Genomic DNA, 18,452 nt, shown 5'->3' with positions numbered 1-18,452 from the left:
TACCTCCGGCATGCTTGCATTCTTTCATCACACATCTTCAGAGCTGATTGAGTACTAATTTAGCAACTATTACATCTCAGCGTGTGCCCAAGACAATACTTGGCCTCCATCCCTGCACCAAACTGGGTTCTCCCACTCCTGGAACGTCCCCTTTGTCCTTGCACCTCTCCTGTCCCTCAGACAGGTCGCCATGCCTGGCTGAGAGCTCTGGGCACAGAAGAGTCAAGGAAGACCCCACGTCTCATTCAGCCAAAGGAAGTGAACGTCTGCTTCCCCCTCATAACACCTTACTGTCAGGACTCATGCATCACCTTGCTTATTCCAGAGCTCTCTGTTGACTATGCTTGGTGCAGTACAGGCTGCTGGAGGTTTGAGGGGGAAACCTTATCTCTGTTTCAAAAAAGAACAACGCAAAGATGCTAGTAAAAGTAATAAACACATGAAGATTCACCACTGAGGTTTTTGTGACATGGCACACGACAGCAGTGTCTGTGCAGTGCACCCACTGCATCACAACTGGCGTGAGACACAGTGGTCAGAGCACCAGCTTTAGTAAGTGTGGATAACAATCATACACCTATATGCATTTAACATATTTCTGTATTTTGCCAAATTAGTACTTTAGCCTTCATGCCTTATTCCTCTGACTAATACAGTGAGGAGGATGTTAGCATTTCCCTGTTTTCCTATAGGTGAATCAGTGGGACTTAATGTTCCAGCTCAATTTTCACTTCCAGGATGTATAAAATAATACTGAATTCTGCATTCCATCTGTGACAGCAAAGCAAGTTATAAGAAAAATCTGCTCATCCAAAATGAAGGAATTTGAAGCAAGCTCATGAAATACTTAGTTCCCTCACAAACATTATTTTTGTGAGTGCTGCTGGAAATGTGAGGTACCTAAACAGAACATCTTCTCATAGCCTGCTGCTAGACTGCAGCCTGCTTCTCAGTAAGATCAAGCACAGGGGTACATATAAATATACCCAAGAATGAGATGCAGCTCTGGAGCAAACTGTTCTTCTATTTCAGCCTTTACCAGGAAAACTCAGAGTAAATTATAAACCCAAGCAACTGACCGTGTTCAGGTTTGTTTGCTGTTTGAAACTAGAATTTGCAAATTATATCTATAAGATCTTACATGCCTGCTTTGTGCAGTACTGAGTCACCCGTGACATTCATGAACAATGAAATACTATTGGAAGCAAACATCTCCACATCCCCTGCAGAAATCTACAGCAGCACAACAGAACCCTATTCACAGTGTGCAAAATCCTGCGACTAAACAGAAATAAAAGCCAGATTTTTAGTTTTCTTTTAAATTGGAGAATCTTAGACATGATGCAACCGTGCTGACTTCTTTTTAGTATTTTTATTATTATTATGTAAGAAAACTAGACAGAAGTCATGTTGATTACTAAAGAATCTGCAGCATCTAAACTGGAAACTGCAGAAAGTCCCTTCAAAAAAACCTTGATTTGTACTTTCTCAGCATTTAGCTTTCTCTGAATACTACGGTTAAAAAAAACAAAAAATCTCTAATCGTATTTCTGTAATGCAAGTGAAAACACAAGCCCTCTCTTCTTTTTTGCTGGTATTTGATAGCACAATTGCCTTTCACACTGCATGGAGTTGAAGCAGTAGCTTTTCAAATAGATATGAAGCTTGAGCATCTCAAAGTGAAAGGTAATAACTACTTCTTTCCAATCCTAATTCTTAAACTCATCTATCTTCAGCATGACTGAGGAACAAACAAGCTGCAGGTAAACTGGCAGGTTTTCAATTTATGGCAGGTTCTGTATACTTTACCTTAGCCTGCATTTTATTTTGATGACAGTATCTTTTAACAGAATCCAGTTTAATTATGCTCAGCAGGCCTTAACTTCTGTGAAACTTTGATTTTTAATCACTAAATATATTAAATCTAAACACAGCTACCTTTACTACTTGCAATGCTTAATTTAATAGCCTACGTTACAATATGTTTATACTCAAAAGCACTCTCAAAATTATTTTTAAATGGTCACAGTTGTTCTTGTAATGAGAACTAGCAAAAATGACTCTGCAGTTTCCATAACCTGGAAGTCAGTGCATATTTTATGAACTCCCTGTAAATCTGTCAGTCTGCAAATTCTATTTTGACGGCACAGATCATCACAGTTCATCCCTCCTCCTGAACCTCAGTTCAAAAGTGTGATGGATGAGGGTCATCAGCACAGGGAGGACAGTTAGGTAACTTTCTTTCTTAAAGGATGCACACTTGGATGCTTCTCATCATACACAAATCTGTTTGCTGGTGGGTCTTTGTTTGTTTGCTTCTCTCAAATTTGCGTTCTGTGCAGGTAGCAACTATAAACCAAAAACCACCAGGTCAAACAACCAGTGGGAAGGAAGGAGAGATAGAAAATGTCAGAGGAGAAAAGAAATACAGCCTTGTGAATCAAGGAATCTCTTGGTAGAAAGCCAGGCTAACCAGCAGCAAAAAGAGCCAGACAAGGCTCCAGCTGTCTGAAGAAACTTCACAGAGAGGAAAAAGTCTGTCCTTGACCTTTCTTATGAAAGGTACTTAGGAGCACTGTGGAGGTCACTCAGTGCCTCACCCTATCTCTAGCACTATCCCTCTCAACAGCCCCCAGGGCAAGAGATAATTTGCTGCAGAATCTCTTTTCTGACTAGTTTTGCTTTAAAGCAGGCAAGAGATTATTCCTGGAGGTTTGACCAGACTATCAAATACAGGATTGTATTCTGCTGATTCTATTCTTCCTGAGCTTTTATCAACTCTCTGAGAGACTGAATACAACCTCCCAAAAGGAGGCAGGGAAGGTCAGAGCCTCCTCTTCCCTCTCCAGGAGCAAAAATGTCAGAGCATTCATCCAGGAGATGGTGAATTGGGTCCAGTTTCATCCTCTCCTGATGCTGACTCAGATACACATTCCTTCCAGGAAGAACCCTAATTGTAAGGTGGAACCCTAAAGAAGTCCTGAAACACGCAGGTAGTCTTGTCATTTTGCCTTTCTCTTTTGCTCTGAATAACCTCCCCATCAGTTTTATTTTGCAAGCACACCTTCCCATTGTGAGGCCAAAACATATAACGATGACATTTGCCTTCTATTTCTTCTCTTAAAGCTGTTCTATTTCATAGTCCAGAAATTATCTCAGAGAGATCCGCATGGAGCTGAGCTCTGCAGGGTGACAGCATTAAGTGCAGGTCACATTTCCTATACCCTGCTCCAAGCTCACTTACATATACCACATTAAAAAAAACGTATTTTGACAAGATAATGTTCTTGTTACATCTTGGGGAAAAAAAAAAAAAAAAAAAAACAAACCACAGGATCCAGAACTTTACTGAGTCCTCCAAGTTATTACTAGAAAAACAGTTACAATAATAACACTGAAAGTGGAACAGTTGCATTACAATAAGTGTAAAATCAGGCCCATTCAGTTTTTAGGTCATGTCTAGCATACTTTCATCTTTTAAGTTCCCATCAAGGTAAACACAAATTAAGTTTTTGGACACTTTTAAACACCCTCCTTCAGGGGCACTGCTGTTCTAAACCATAACAAGGTATTCTGTTAACAGATCTGTGCTTGTACAATTTCCTCATGCTTAACAGCCAAATAGAACAAATTTGAGATCTGAAGAAAAGCACTCATCTTGGAAGTTCAGGCTAACAGTGTTGTTCACAAACTGCTGCAAGCCTCCATTAGCCATCCCAAGAAGAGCTGGGAATAGAAAAGACCTGATTCTGGGAGATGTGCAGGATAGGTGCATTCCACGAGAAGTTCTAGTAGGATGAAAATCTACACTTCTTATTGCAACAGTGGTTTGGGTTTTGGCTACACAACGTTCAATTCAGCCAAACGTACACTTCCCCAAATTGCTCCGAGTGTTTCAGCTCCAAAATACAACTATTCAATGCTAGGGAGGATTTGAGTGGACACACAATTCCAGGATCTTTATTAACTAAATCACAGCATGAGGTTTTATACTTTCTTGGCATGCCAGGCATATGCTGGGAGTAGGTGCATTAAATCTGCATTAACATTCCCAATATCTTGCTAATCTACCTCAAGAGATCCATATACATATTGCCACAAGTTCAGCATGCTTGTATTACAACAGAGCAAAATGTAGGCACCTACTTACAGCCCGATTCAAGAAAGCTCTTTTCACTTTGTCTCACCATGAGCACAGATTCATGCCCTAGTTTTGGTGATGCTTCAGTCATATCCATATCCCAGGCATGAGAGACTTTACTACGTCTTAGAGCACTGTTGGTCTTCAGGAACAGTTTCTTTTCAGACTTTATGTGCACAGTCAGGAGGACCTGGTTACTATCTCCACAATAATCCATCTGTGAATTGTTTGCACTTTCTGAAACTTAGAGGAACGTTTTTTTGCCTGCTCTGGTTTAGATGCAATACAAATTGGTGGCAATCTATATGTTAGTCTTGCTTTTTTACCAAGTGCTCACACTTTGCTGTGCAGCCTACTCTAGGGGACTTGCTTTAGCAGGGGGACATTGAAGTAAATGATCTCCAGTGGTCCCTTCTAACCCTTATGATTCTGGGATTCTCTCTAATAGAAATCAGCCAACCTTTCCACATGTTGCCTGCCATTTTCCATGTGCAGAAACTGAAAAACACCACATCTGCTTTGCTCTGAGTATAATTGCTACAAATTGAAAATAACAGCATTTCCTTTCTGCATTGTTTCAGCCTCAATAGCTGCACAGACACCCAAGATTGAAATCAAGAGTTGTAGATGAGAAATTTAGATATAATTGAGTGTGAAGCATCTCATTTCAGATGAATTGTTTCTCTTTAATATGTACAAGTGTACGGGTAAAAGATGTTTTGAATTGCAAAATCCAATCAATGAAAGTGTAAAAGAAATTAGTTACATTTTGCAAAACACAGAAAAAAATGTTTTTCAATTGAAGTAAAAAGAACATTTCCTTTCTCGTGAAATAGGAGTCATTTTAGTAACCATTCTATGGTACATAAATCACATTCATCCTAAAAGTATAGGCATTAAAGAGTTTCAGAAGCTGCTCATTCTTACCTATGTTGAATAGCTAATTAGAGCAGCCATTTATCATTCAAAAAGTCTTAGACAAGTTAAAAGGAAAGAAAACAAAAGAGATGACAAATACATTTGGTAGCTGGACAACTGAATAAGCTCTGTCCTTGGATGAATTTAGTGGGTCTCAAACTTTCAGTCAACAGAAATGAAGTGAAAACGCCCTTGAGGAGAATTCTGCATTGTGGCAAAGGTGGTGCAGCAACCTCTTGGGAAACAGCCTCTGTCCCAAGCCATAGTCATATTACACAGTTTTACATCTACCGTGTTAGGACTAGCATGAATTTGTGGTAAGCTGAAGAAACAACACTATTTACTTAGGGCTCATGTCTTCTTAGCTAACAATCCATTTAAACAAAGAGTTCTGTGACTCAAAGTTTGTAATGGTGGTTTTTACAGAACTGCCTTAATCTGCACGGCATATTCCTTTCCAATATTTTACTGAAGACCTACAGAGTTACTAAGCCTAGAGTACAATAACAAGCACAAAAGAAAACATTTATTGGCTTGAACCATAAATTTCTCCACCTCACTTTCTATGTTCTTCTATTAAGAAATATCATCCAGAGTATTCTTTGGGACAGCTTGCTGTGCAAGTTTTTTCAGGTTTGGTATGTAGTGAAATCACAGTCGGCTGATAAATACCCATCTCTAAGGTGCTCTAAACCCCCATCTCTCTGTACAGTTCCCTGTGTAGACAAAAGGGAAACAGGAGGGAAGTGGTTAATATGTGAAGCACTGGGGGAAAAAAAATCAGAGTTCAGGAGCAAGTAAATAAAAAGGAAATGAGTCAATGAGCTAAGAAAGGAAAGACAAAGAAAACTTCAGATAGGTCAACACAGGCAGCAGCCCATTTCATTTCAAACGAGAGCCAGGATCACCCTGTCCTATTTCTCATTTCTAAGAAACTGTTCTGGTGTGTGTTGACACCAATGGAGAGCACTGATCCAACCTCTAGAATGTGCACTGTGTTAAACAGTACTCCCTAATGGCATCCATTATAAACATGCATGCATCTAACTATGTCTCACAGGAAAAGGTGGTAACAAGGATTTTAGTAACCAAAATCAGTAACGCACACAACTGGAACTTCCTAGAGCTACAAAACCCATTGCAATGGAACTGGAGACGAGATGAGAAGTTACATGTTTCTAATCCACACAAAATGATAGACTTACATCAGCCATTTCTATGGCATTGTAATATTATACTAAGAACTGTTCTTTGAAGTCTTTTCTGTAGAAAAAGACTGATTTATTGGGTGTGCAAGTAACAAATCAATACAGCACCAAGTATAAAGCTAACAATATATTTCGTAAATCTACTGCATGGCAACAGTTTTTGAAACATGTTCACTATATTTTGCCTTTGTCTGATGTGAAAATCAGATCATGACAGTTGATTTTGCAAATACAAAACCTTATGTGGTCCACCAGGTTTTATGTGTCATTCCTTAAAATTGACCAGCTTACTTGTTGGATTCATCTTTAGGGGAAAATCTTCATATAACTTCTGCCCACAATTGGACACCATTTAGCAGTTTCTGCTTATTGAAGCTGAATTAATTCACACAGTGGGTGACTTGCAGCACTTGTCACCTGAACAGAATGCGTGCCTGCATGACTGCTGTTGAGGTCAGTGAAGGGACACTAGCAGTGACTATAAAATATCAGTCTGCACTGAAAGGTTCCTAGTTTGGCTGCTTTAGCCCCTTGAGCATAAGTGTCTGAATCACATGGAAATAAAAATGAGAGCCTGAAATATAAGAATCAAGGTAAGGTGCTCTCAGATTTTCAGAAATGAAAACACAGATGCTTTTGATAAAGTACAGAATTATTTTAGGCTAGATTATTCACTATGAACGTCATAATAATTTTTGGATGCATGAATACCCATGGCTAACATTTGTTAGTCATCATTTATTCAAGTGCATGTTTCTAAACTATGAAATTCTCATCACCTGCAAGTGGCTGTACTTGCTTTTTACTTCTCCATCCATCATCCTTCTCCATACATCATCCATAAATTCTGAAGCTACTCCTTCCAGATACATGAAGTGGTGATCCACTAAGTATTTAGTCCTGTTTTTCAGTGTGTTTCTGATGGCACTGGACACACTCCACATGTCCATTTCATGGCTGTTCAGCACAAATCTGAACGACAGCCATTATTACACTAGAGTATTATAAATTCTCTAGTCTAATTCTGTCTGAGCATGAGAAAATACCTCTTTGTTGATACATTTTTTCCTATTCTCTCCTTTAATATAAGCCTGAATCACGGCATCCACGGAAAGAACATCCTTCATCAAGTATACAATATCTTTGTGTAACAATAGGATGTGGCAGGATAAAATAGCATCCCCTTAGAGAATGCCACTTCAGTATAGATTCCTGCTCAGTTCTACATACTATTTAATGTCTTCTTGCTAAAATCTCAGTGTGAGACATTTAATACTACTTTTGGCTATTTAAAATATTGTTTAAATGAAGGACAAAGCAGATTTCTGTGACTAATCTCCCCACTCTTGAGAAGCTTTCTCTGCAGTTTGAAATTTTTTTAGATTAAGTAAACTGTTACATCAGTGAAAAGGGGCACTGTGAACTGAAGATATTTTTGTTAGGGTATATAGACGAGTCTTCTTTCATTAATGTATTGTCCCTAAGTGTATAGATTAGCACCTGCACATATTGACATGCCAGTCAGAGTGAAAGGAGAACAAGAAAAGAGTACAATAGATGCAGATATCTTGTCAGCTAAGAGAGATGCCACAAAAAGAGGGAACGGGATGCTCTCTTCCCAAGTGACAACTGAGGCAAGATCAATGTGTTTCTCATAGTACTGAAGCTTTTCATACGAATGAAAAAATACCATCAACACACATCCTGGGAACATTCCAAATAAAACTCTCTACAGCATAGCAATGTGTAACTCATACTCAGTTAAAACAACTGCTGCATCATATCCCTGAGGCAATAGGAAGTCAGAGAAGATAAAACAATTCTTTGTACCGCGTGTATTTTTGCCACAGGCTCAAAGATCCTGCTGCCTATGAGGTGTATGAGGAATTAAAGCTGCTATCTTGATCATAATTGTTACGAATATTTTTGATCAAACAGCAACTCTTTAATCAACAAACATGGTTACTTCCCTGTAGATCTGGCCCAGTAATCATTCTGTGGTTTTGAAATTAATTTAAAATAAATATTAAAACAAAAGGAGATTCACATTTCTCTGGATATTGCAAAATTCCAGATTTCATTTTAGACACAAACTATCCTTTCTGTAATGACAGCATAAGCAGCAACAGAGTGAGAAGCACTTTGAAATCCAAGTTGTTATAACTCAAAAGCAAGTAACGTCCTTGGGCTGGTCCTATCAGGAGAGAGGCCGTGAGCTAGGAAGAATATTTAAAATAAAAATCAAACCTCTAGGCAGTTCTAGAACATTAGAAGTAATATAAAACCTGTGAAATCTCCTAGATCTCTAGTGTTTGTGCAGTGGAGTGCTAGGACACAACAGGACATCAATAGATGCAGAAGGGGAGTTTTAACTGGTTAAGAAGTTGCCAGAAATACTCAGTATGAAAATTACTGAGATCCTTGACCAAGGAAAAAAAAACAAGGCAGACATCACTTGATTTTAGGGCTGAGATCCTCACACGAGGAAAGGCAAGCGGTAAGGTGCAGTCATGGAAATGGGCAATGCTAGCAATTTAATAGGAACTCAAAGATACTGCAACGGAGCTCCAACATTTTTTGTGCCCTACTTTTATTAGGCACAGCCTAACTGATTCCCATGTCTTTCAGGAACAGCCGTGCTATCAGTCACTGAGTAAAGATGAACTGGTGCTTGCACTACCATTGCCCTGCCTCCATGGAGTTAAATTACCCTACACCTGTCTGGTGGTTTTTTGCACTCCTTTCTACCTCGTTGTTGAATGAATGAGGATCCCTGTATCTGGAAACATTCCCAGATTTTTAACAAGACATTAATTGAATCCTATTCCATACCGAGAGCACTCTCAGTCCCTGTGTTATGCATATTATGCATCTCCACATGGGTATCTTTCTTCCTCTATTTCAGATAGCTGCTGATGAACAAGGCACCTTAAAGCTACTGCAAAGGCTCCATAGCATATTATATATGTGTTATACAGCACAAAATCTTGTGCAAAATCTGAGACTTGCAATAAAAATTACCTGGGGAGCTTTCATTGGTCTTAACGCAACTCCTGCTACAATATTTTCTGTATTTAAAAGAATACCTAGAGGGAAAGGGGAATTAAACTTCTTCCAGAACCAACTCTGGCACTTAGGCCATCAGAAACATAACAGTCAGTCTGAAAGGCTCCCCTTCGTCTCTGATACATCCTTTTTTCTTTGTATTGACTGTAGCTCTTAATTAAAGCATTGCACCAGGTTACCGGATGATAATAATCCCCTCTACTATGCAGGTACAACGCAGTAATTGAAGAACAAGGAAAATTCTTAATACATTTCCATATTATTTCCCAGAACTATTTAATCCCAAACTGAGGTCTTTAATTTGCATGCCAAGCTCAGAAGCACGTGGTTCACCCCGACTGCTTAATAAACCTCAGAAAAGCCCAATTGCTTTTATGCTGAAAGATCTATACAGGCTTCAAAGAGTATTTTTCTGAGTGTGTTTAATGACAGTGAGCATACAGTAATGAGCAAGAGCCAATCTGCCCTCCACCTTTCTTAGTGTTTTGCCTTACTCTCAGTTTTGAATTTGGAAATCCTTGCTACACAGAAATTAAAAATGTATATAATAATAAGTTCCACCTAAAATATTATTTGCATATTTTTAAGACCCAGACTCAGCCACATTTTGAACAAAATGAAGCCTCCAGCAGTGGTAGGAGAAGATTACGATCCTCTTCATCTACATCTCATGCCAGCCCTACATATTATGAAGAAAGAGTGCTCTGAACATTCCACTCTTTTGTTTTTAACCATTAGGTTTCGGCATGCTGGTTGTATTTCTGTGCTGTCTCTAGAAATCATTAATCATTGAAGTGACAATTTAACTAAATACAGTAGCTGCCATTTTACACTGCCAGCAGGAGAGGTGAAGAAGTCAGCCTGCTGCTTCAGCATCCGTGAAATGGATAATACAGCTCAGGGAACAGACTTATAATATTTTCTGTCCATCAGTCAACTGATTTCATTTTACAGGTTTATCTGCTATCTAAAAGCTACTTGTTTACCCAGTCACTCTTATCTTCCCTCTTTGTGAAACTTCTTTGCAATAAATAAAACGCCTTGTGTTTGCTATGCCTCCAGATCATTTTGATTTCAAACACACTCAAGATTTCATTTTGATGGCCCTTCCAAAAATGATATTTCATATTATTCTATAGCATCAAAATGGACCAATACAGGATATCATTTCTGGCTTTTTCCACCCATTTGTTTCCTTCACAGAACTCAATACATGCACACAGGCACATAAATGTACACATATATGTGTATTTAGGTTTGTATCAGAGGATGGATACCTACACACATACACAAATAAATGCCTTGTGAAAAAGACCATGGCATTTTCCCTGAATTAAAATGAACTGATATTCATAGAATCACCAAGGTTGGAAAAGACCTCCAAGACCATCCAGTCCCACGGTCCACCTATCACCAATACCTCCCCACTGAGCCTTGTCCCTTAGTACAACACCTAAACTGTTCCTTGAACTCCTCCTGCAGGGTTGGTGACTCACCCACCTCCCTCAGGCACCCATTCCATCTGATTCCATCTGAACACTCTTTCGGAGAAGAAATTTTTCCTAATATCCAACGTGAACCTCCTCTGGAGAACCTGGAGGCCACTACCTCTCATCCCATCAGTAGTACAGAGAGCAGAGGCCGACCCCCACCTCACCACAGCCTCCATTCGGGGAGCTGTGCTTTAAGATCTCCCCTGAGTCTCCTCTGCTCCAGACTGACCCATCCCAGCTCCCTCAGCCGCTCCCCATCACACTTGTGCCCCAGAGCCCTCACAGCTCCACTGCCCATCCCTGGACATGGAACTACATGGAACTGCTTTGTTCACTGCTTTCACAGGTAAACAGAAAGATGAGGATAAGCTAAGTTGAATACTAACGACTTCCAATAAAAAGAGAAACTGTAGTACTGATTAATCTACTAGCGAGACAGGTCTTAGCAAGATTATTTTCACTGTTCATTGAACCTCATAAAATATTTAGGTGATCTCAGAACTTCACCTGACAAACATGCTGATGGCAATAAGAGTTTTAGCCTGATACGATGATGTTAGAAATAAAATGAAGAAGTTCCTCTATCAATAGTGTTAGAATTAGCTTCTTTCCTTGAACCTAGGAATATAATTTAGCTTTTTCCATTCACATGCAAATGTACTATTCCAAGAGCACAAAAGATATCCCAAGGAAGAAATTAAAACATTATAGATTCTAATACTAGGGTTATTACATGCCACACAAGTTTCGTGCTATGCTTTGTTTCAGGTTCTGTGTGATATGACAGCTGTTTCTATTCAGATGGTATTTTAAAGGAAACGTTTTCTGTAATTTCAGCTGACTCATATTCAAACTAGCAATACCCCATTTTAAAATACCATTGAGAGCATGCAAAATGTTTCTGCACTGAAGACAGCATTTACCGTTCTAATCTAATGCAAATGTTAGTTAGAATCAGCAAGCCTGCACAAATGCCAATACCGCTTGTCCCCCTTAAGATGATTTCACACCTAGCACAGCAACAGACAATTTGCCAGAAAACACATTAAAAAGCAGTTTAAAATGTATCACTGTATTATTATCTCTATGGTAAATAACACAGTAGGCCCCAGATGGCTCCCAGAGACCTCCTGTTCCAAACAAAGGAAAAAACACAAAAACAGTCCTGAAACACAACAAGGTCTGTGAAATAAACTCAGGTGGAACCAAGTCATTAATAGAGGCTGCCTGCGCGTTCCTTCTAGTAAGGGACTTGACAGGCTGTCAAGTGAACACATTTTATTTTGTAGACCAGTGTCAATTTCAGAAGTAAACTCAGTTTTTCCTCACTCCTGAGCAAGTCCCATCTCATTTCACTAAGGGGAAGACATATTTATGAATTGATAAAATGACTATTTATGCAGAGACAAAACACATGCAGAAGTCTCAGAGAAGGACACGATGGTGAGATCCCTTGATCGCATCAGAAGTTGCACAACAGATATCCCCAAGCAGCACCAGCAGCCCTGGTCTGTGAGAAACGACCAGCAGCAAGGCTTCTTGGCGAGGCAATTTCTGCACGTCACATGAGCCGCTGAGGGCTGAGCCATATGGTAATTAGAAAATGGCAGCCATTTAGGTGGCCATAGGAGGACCATTTGTTTTGTGGGCAGTGAACAAAACTAAAAGGGAGAAAGCAGAAAGACTGAGGAAAGCACCTGGTGCTGCCAACTGGAACAGCTGATGAAATAAAGCAGGTTGGTGATTATGCAGATGTAATCCTTCATAAATCTACCACAGCATATGGTGAACAGGAGAATGAAAATGGCCAAAATACCAAAGCATGCTTCCTACGAGAGGCTGCAGAAGAGCTATAAGAATGTGACCAGAAATGAATAAGACTGGTGAACACATATGCACTGAAGATGAGGATGATAAAGACCAGAACTGTTGCTGTCAGCCACGTACAGTTTTTAAGAGAGAAAGAGAAAAAGCAAACAAACTGAGGCTCTAAATCCATTTTAAAACATGAGCCTAAGCACTAACGGGATCACTTCCACTGCCTTTGCAACCAGGATGATCATTCCTGATGTGCTGTGGTGCTCTTACTATTTGGACTGTGTTGAGAGCTATAAAACAGAATTGTGCAAAGCAGATGTGGACATATCCATCTTGCAGTGAATATTGCATGGACCCAAGCTTCACTATGCTTCTCATCTCAGCATTCTGCAAGCCTTTTATTTTAAAAGGGCAACTCCTTGCTTTCTTCTCACTTTCTTACTGCCTACAAGAGCATGATCCCAGCTGATTACCTTCAGTTCTTCACTGCACACTGCAACAGTCTCTCCCTCAACAAATCATACATAAGTGTTCATTTTGGGGCTCATGACTCCTGTAAGTGAGAATGGCAAACGTGCTGGAGCCAGTGGCAGGAAAGTGAGTCACCAACATGCCTGGGAAGTTAAGCCCTGACCAGCCCCACTGCTGGCACTTGCCCCATTTAGCAGCTTGAGTGCTGTGTGATACTGTGAAATGCTGATATTACTAATTATATATACTAATTATACCAGCGCTCACATGTCACATGGTAACCATCCAGCACTTGTATGGCATTGAACTCAAGATACTGCTCAGGCAGTGTTGCCTGGGTGAAGACTTGACAAGGTGTGCTTCTATTTGTAATGTCTACCTATATGCTATGCACAGTAACGCCTCCTGTAAACATTAGGCTTTGCACTCTACATTTTCCAGCAAAAAAAGAAAGACTGCCTTATTGATAAGAAAAAATTATACCTTACGTTCGACTTCTTATCTCTCAACTTTCTGCAGAGTGGATCACCATCAGTATGCACAGCAGATTACATCCTGTGGGACACAGGCATTCCCAAGGCTGTGTCAAATCCATCAGCAGTTTTGCTAATTGATAAAAGAATGTCTGAGGCTGGAAACAGGCTCAGGATCGTGTTATGTCCTTCTCCCAGACAGTGCTGAAATTCTGTGTTGATGCTGAAAGTAGCAACAACTGGTTTCTCCTCAAAGACCTGTTTGCCATCTGTTGGCAAACCACATCAGAAGAGGCTGACAAGAGTCTTCAGTCCATCAGCTTCTCGTGTGCTAAGTGAAGAGACAGGAAGGCTGCAAATGCAGTCACATGCTGTCAACCGTTTCAACAATGGATTAATTGAAACTGGCAGAAGAAAATGGGCTGATATGGCCTAATGAGAGTGAAATTACTGAATATTTAGCTAATTTGAATAGGTGTGATTTTTATAGATTTTTTTGCAAGAATACTTCATGCGGCTTCACTTACCACCAAATAGAGAATGGGTGGGAAACAGAGGCCAAGTGATAAAAGTACACCCACAGCACAGGCATCATGTTTTCATAGCAGATTCCAAAGAAGAATTCAGGACCCCCAGCTCTGCATCTCTTGCTCTAGGCTGGGACCTTCAGAAGGCAGCAGATCCTTCGTAATGCAAATTCAATGGCTCTAACACATTAAACAGGGAAATGCACATCCACCAAGGATTATCCTGCATTGACAATGAAACTGCTACTTTCTGTATTCTCATTATATTTGCTTTCAGGTCAGTAGAATTCATTTTGCCATATTTTCAACTCTTATTAGAGTATAGAAGTTGGCTCTAGGTTGAAATTATTTCTATGTCAGCTAAAAGATACGAAGTAGTAAGAATGAAAACAGGTAGTATTAAAAAATAGGATAAATCATTATGTCATACAGCTTGCAGAAATAATCAAGTATTAAATTACTCTTGACAACTGTTTGTCCTCTCCAGAAACACAGTTTCTTGACAGTCCTGCATTGATAACAGGCACAAATTAAAGTGAGAACCACAAAGGCATTGTCTTGGAGTGCAGAAGTGCTTATAACTTCAGATTATGGCTGGACAAGAGCAAATGTCCCCTGGAACTTTCAACCTGCACCAAATAATGCCTGCTACATTGAAAGCAACAGCCGAAATGCAAAATCTTTATCCCATCTTATTAAATAGCTGTTGAATAATAGAAGTGCATCGGCAATTTGCAGAATGACATTTGCAAGCAATAAAGCAAGAAGACAAGGCAGGCAATTTTTTTTCTCAAGCGTATTACTGTAACACAGACACTTTTTAGAAAGGTGCCAAGGGAGAACAGCAGGTTACTCCCAGGATTATGGTTTTGTGCCATTTCCCAACAGCTCCCTTTCAAGCAGTTCCTTTTCACAAGTGTTGCCATGACCTTGGCCGTACTGCTGTGGCATTCCCTGCTGCCAAGGATGAAGCTGTAGCAAAGTGTTTCTGTGCTGTGCTGAGTTCTGGCTGCTAAATGGCTTTGTAACCAAGCTTGTTGTGAATGGCTCTTACTAAAACAGTGGAATATTTTCTTTAGTTTTAGTAGCATAATTGATACAAAGGAACACAAGAAACAATGCAATACCAAAGCAACAGTGGAAAAAAGCAGATGTGTCTCAGCACCACCACAAAGGCTTCCTGGGCATTCATAAGAATTTATATTTACATTTGTGTTTTCAGCTGCAGCTGACAGCAAGGAGAGCTTGAGGTGCTCTTGCTTTAGAATATAAACCAAGATCCTTCTTCCTTGCCTGATGCATAACGTAGTGTTGTGAGAGATCTCTGAAATTGCTTCCTCACTCAACATTTTCAACACCTGGATTTTCTTAGCCAGAAATTTTCCTGGAGAACACCAGGAAAGCTGAACCACTGCTTGGTTCATCTTGTCTCAGACACCATTTGCACTAATCCCTATGACAGAGGCTTCCACCTCTCTGTACAGTGGGTTTGTCCAGTGCTAAAAAACATTGCACAACAGAAGGCTTACTGCCCCATGGATAAACTTCCTGCAATAACACAACTATTATTCTAGCAGTTTCCTATCCCACGTTTGTCGGTCCCTCCCTGATTTCCCTCCCTATCCTCCAGAACAGCAGCAGCACACAACATGGACATCCCACAGAGGCACAGGTCTGCCCCATCCATATCACCTCTGCATTCTAAAGAACATGTGCAGAGAGTGCACAACAATCTGTGCGCAACAGAGAGAGATGCAGTTTAAATAATTTAGCAATTAACAAACAAAAAGACGTTATTAAATGTGCTGTGTATATAGATGTTTTCCACAGATTACTGTTGCTGTCTTGTCTTAGAAGAAAAGTGTCACAAGATGAGCATTGTTTCCTTTTTCACCACGGCGTTGCCAAGATTTTATATTTGTATGAACAAGCAATGCAAATACTTCATAAAAGCCTTTAATAGTGTAATTCAGCTAGCAATGGCAACAGTAATCAGCATCTTGCATTCAGACACAGAACAATCTGACAGCTTTGCCTGACTGCATCTCAATATTTTCCTACAAGCAAAGATTGCTGTAAATGAATGGATTAAAAAGTATGGTTGGACAGGTGCTTCTGGGAGACAACCATGGTCACTTGAAGCATTCATACTGTGTGAGGGAAAACCAACTGGAAAGGTGAAGAAAAATGGGCATCTTCAAATTTTGTCCATATTAAATAAGTATCAATTGTATCCACTTGAAATGAATTATACGTACTGCCACTGAGTAGATTTATGTATGCTTTGACATGGTACTGAATCATCTTCTCATTAACAAAAAGAGCTCAAACATGACAGATTGAAAAAAATTCTGATAAAGGTGCAACTAATTACACCTCTTTTTGGAAAAATGGATATAGTCTCATGTATGGGCTGGATATAGCAGAGGTGGTTACTTCAAAAATGAAGTGAACAAAGTTAAGTGTCTTTTATAAGAGTGAATGGGGCTCATTAGCAGGCTTTATCTAGGTTTGAAGGGGGAGCAAGGTGATAGTGAGACCGCCCATGACCGTGTGAGAGACAGCATAACTAGGTTAGAGGAACAGCACTTGTAGGATGTGCTGGCCACACTGCAGCACTTGAAATCTTAAAATGAGCCAGGGCACACATACTACAGGAGGAGGCCACAGAGAACTCAAGGAGTTACCAAGGCGTCATCCTCCAAGAAGGCAACACAGCTGGCTGCCCAGCTGAAATTTCTCTACACCAGTGCACAATGTTTGGGAAACAAACACGAGGAGTTGGAAGCCACTGTGCTAACAGAAAGCCATGATGTTTTCTGCTGTCAGCGAAACTTGGTAGGTGATTCCCATGACTGCATTGATAGCCCTAACAATGGCTACAAGCTGTTCAGAAGAGAGGCAAGAAAGGAGGGGTAGAAGCATTGCCCTCCATGCTGCAGAAGGAATGGAGTGTGAAGAGCTATCCAAGAAGAATTGTCATAAGCAAGTCAAAAGCTTATGAGTGAGAGCTAGAGACAGGCAACAAAGGGAGCCTTGCAGTTGGTGTCTATTACTGGCCACCTGATGAAGCAGAGCCTCTAGATGAAGCCAGCTTCCTCCAGTTACAGGAGGTGTCACAATTGCAGGCTCTCATCCTGCTGGGGAACTTCCACCACTCTGACATCCACTAGAAAAGTAGCACAGCAAGCTGAAGGCAACCCAGGAGGCTCCTGGAACTCATCAAGGATAGCTCCTTGAGCCAAGTGATGGAAAGCTCCACCAGGGGGGTGTGATACTTGCAATACTTGACCTCATAAATGCAAGTGAACCAATTAGTGAAATCAGGATTGGATGCTGCCTGGGCTGCAGTAATTGTGCAGTGAAGTTCATGCTCCTGAGGGATATCAGACAAAGAATGAAATCAGGATACTAAGTTTTAGAAAAGCCAAATTCCGGCTCTATAGGGAGTTAGTCAACATCTCCTCTTGGGACACAGACCTCAAAGGACCAAACAACAGAGCAGAGCTGGCTGATCTTTAAGGAAACTTTCTGCAAAGCAGTCGGGCTCTCCTACCTGAGGTGTAGGAAGTCAGGAAAGGAAGGCAAGAGATCAGCATAGTTGAACCAAGACATGCTGGTCAAGCTGGAGCAAGAAGATGATGTACTGGCTGAGGAAGCAGGGTCCAGGTACCCTGGGAGGACTATAGGGATGCTATGAAGCTGTATATGGATAACCTCAGGAAGGACAAGGCCCCTTTCTAACTCAAATGATTCCATGATTCTAAATGCTCAAACTGAGTAGTAGATTTTTTTTTCTCGCTTAGTTATGCTTCCTCTGTATTTAGGAAGGCATAACCCTAAAATGTTTTCACAAAATATCTCTTATGTTGTCTTAACCTAATGCTTCACCAGCTCTGTGACACCCCTTGATTGTAATTATACTTCCTTTGGAACCGCACCCTAAATAGAAATTGAACTATTCATGCTGTAAATTGAAATTCTTCAATGCAAAGCCATATAAATAACATGCATTAGCACTAACCTTCTCCCAAAATTTGGTAAGATCACTCCCGTTTCTCAGAAAGATTATACTAATTGCTGCTATTTTATCAAGTAGCATACAAACAAACAACAGCTTGAATGGCCCAGAAATACTTCCCTTTAACCTTTGGAATACGTAGATGACCTCACGTAATGACCCACTAACCACGCAGCCACGTTCAGAGCAGCTATCTGCATATGGGAGCTAACAGAGTGGTAGCTGGCAGCAGTTCACCCATTACAGTCATGATCTATGGCACTATGCACACAGCAAAACAAAACACTGAAACAAAACACTTTGAGGATTATAAAGC

The 18,452-nt window shown here is 40.3% G+C and overlaps 1 long non-coding RNA gene across 1 annotated transcript in view; it reads right to left on the bottom strand.

The window, feature by feature from the left end:
* The window catches only part of LOC128076044 (uncharacterized), a 39,262-nt gene extending 24,961 nt beyond the window's left edge, over positions 1-14,301 (bottom strand). The window contains exon 1 of the long non-coding RNA XR_008204225.1: positions 14,116-14,301. This is a non-coding gene — a long non-coding RNA (uncharacterized LOC128076044). The remainder of the gene's footprint in view (positions 1-14,115) is intronic.
* Between the last annotated feature and the right edge of the window lie 4,151 nt (positions 14,302-18,452).

Source organism: Tympanuchus pallidicinctus, unplaced genomic scaffold (assembly GCF_026119805.1).
Source record: "Tympanuchus pallidicinctus isolate F22 unplaced genomic scaffold, pur_lepc_1.0 scaffold13, whole genome shotgun sequence".
Taxonomy (NCBI): Eukaryota; Metazoa; Chordata; class Aves; order Galliformes; family Phasianidae; genus Tympanuchus; species Tympanuchus pallidicinctus.
Note: the sequence above shows the minus strand (reverse complement) of the source record. Positions and strands in the feature narration are given on the sequence as shown.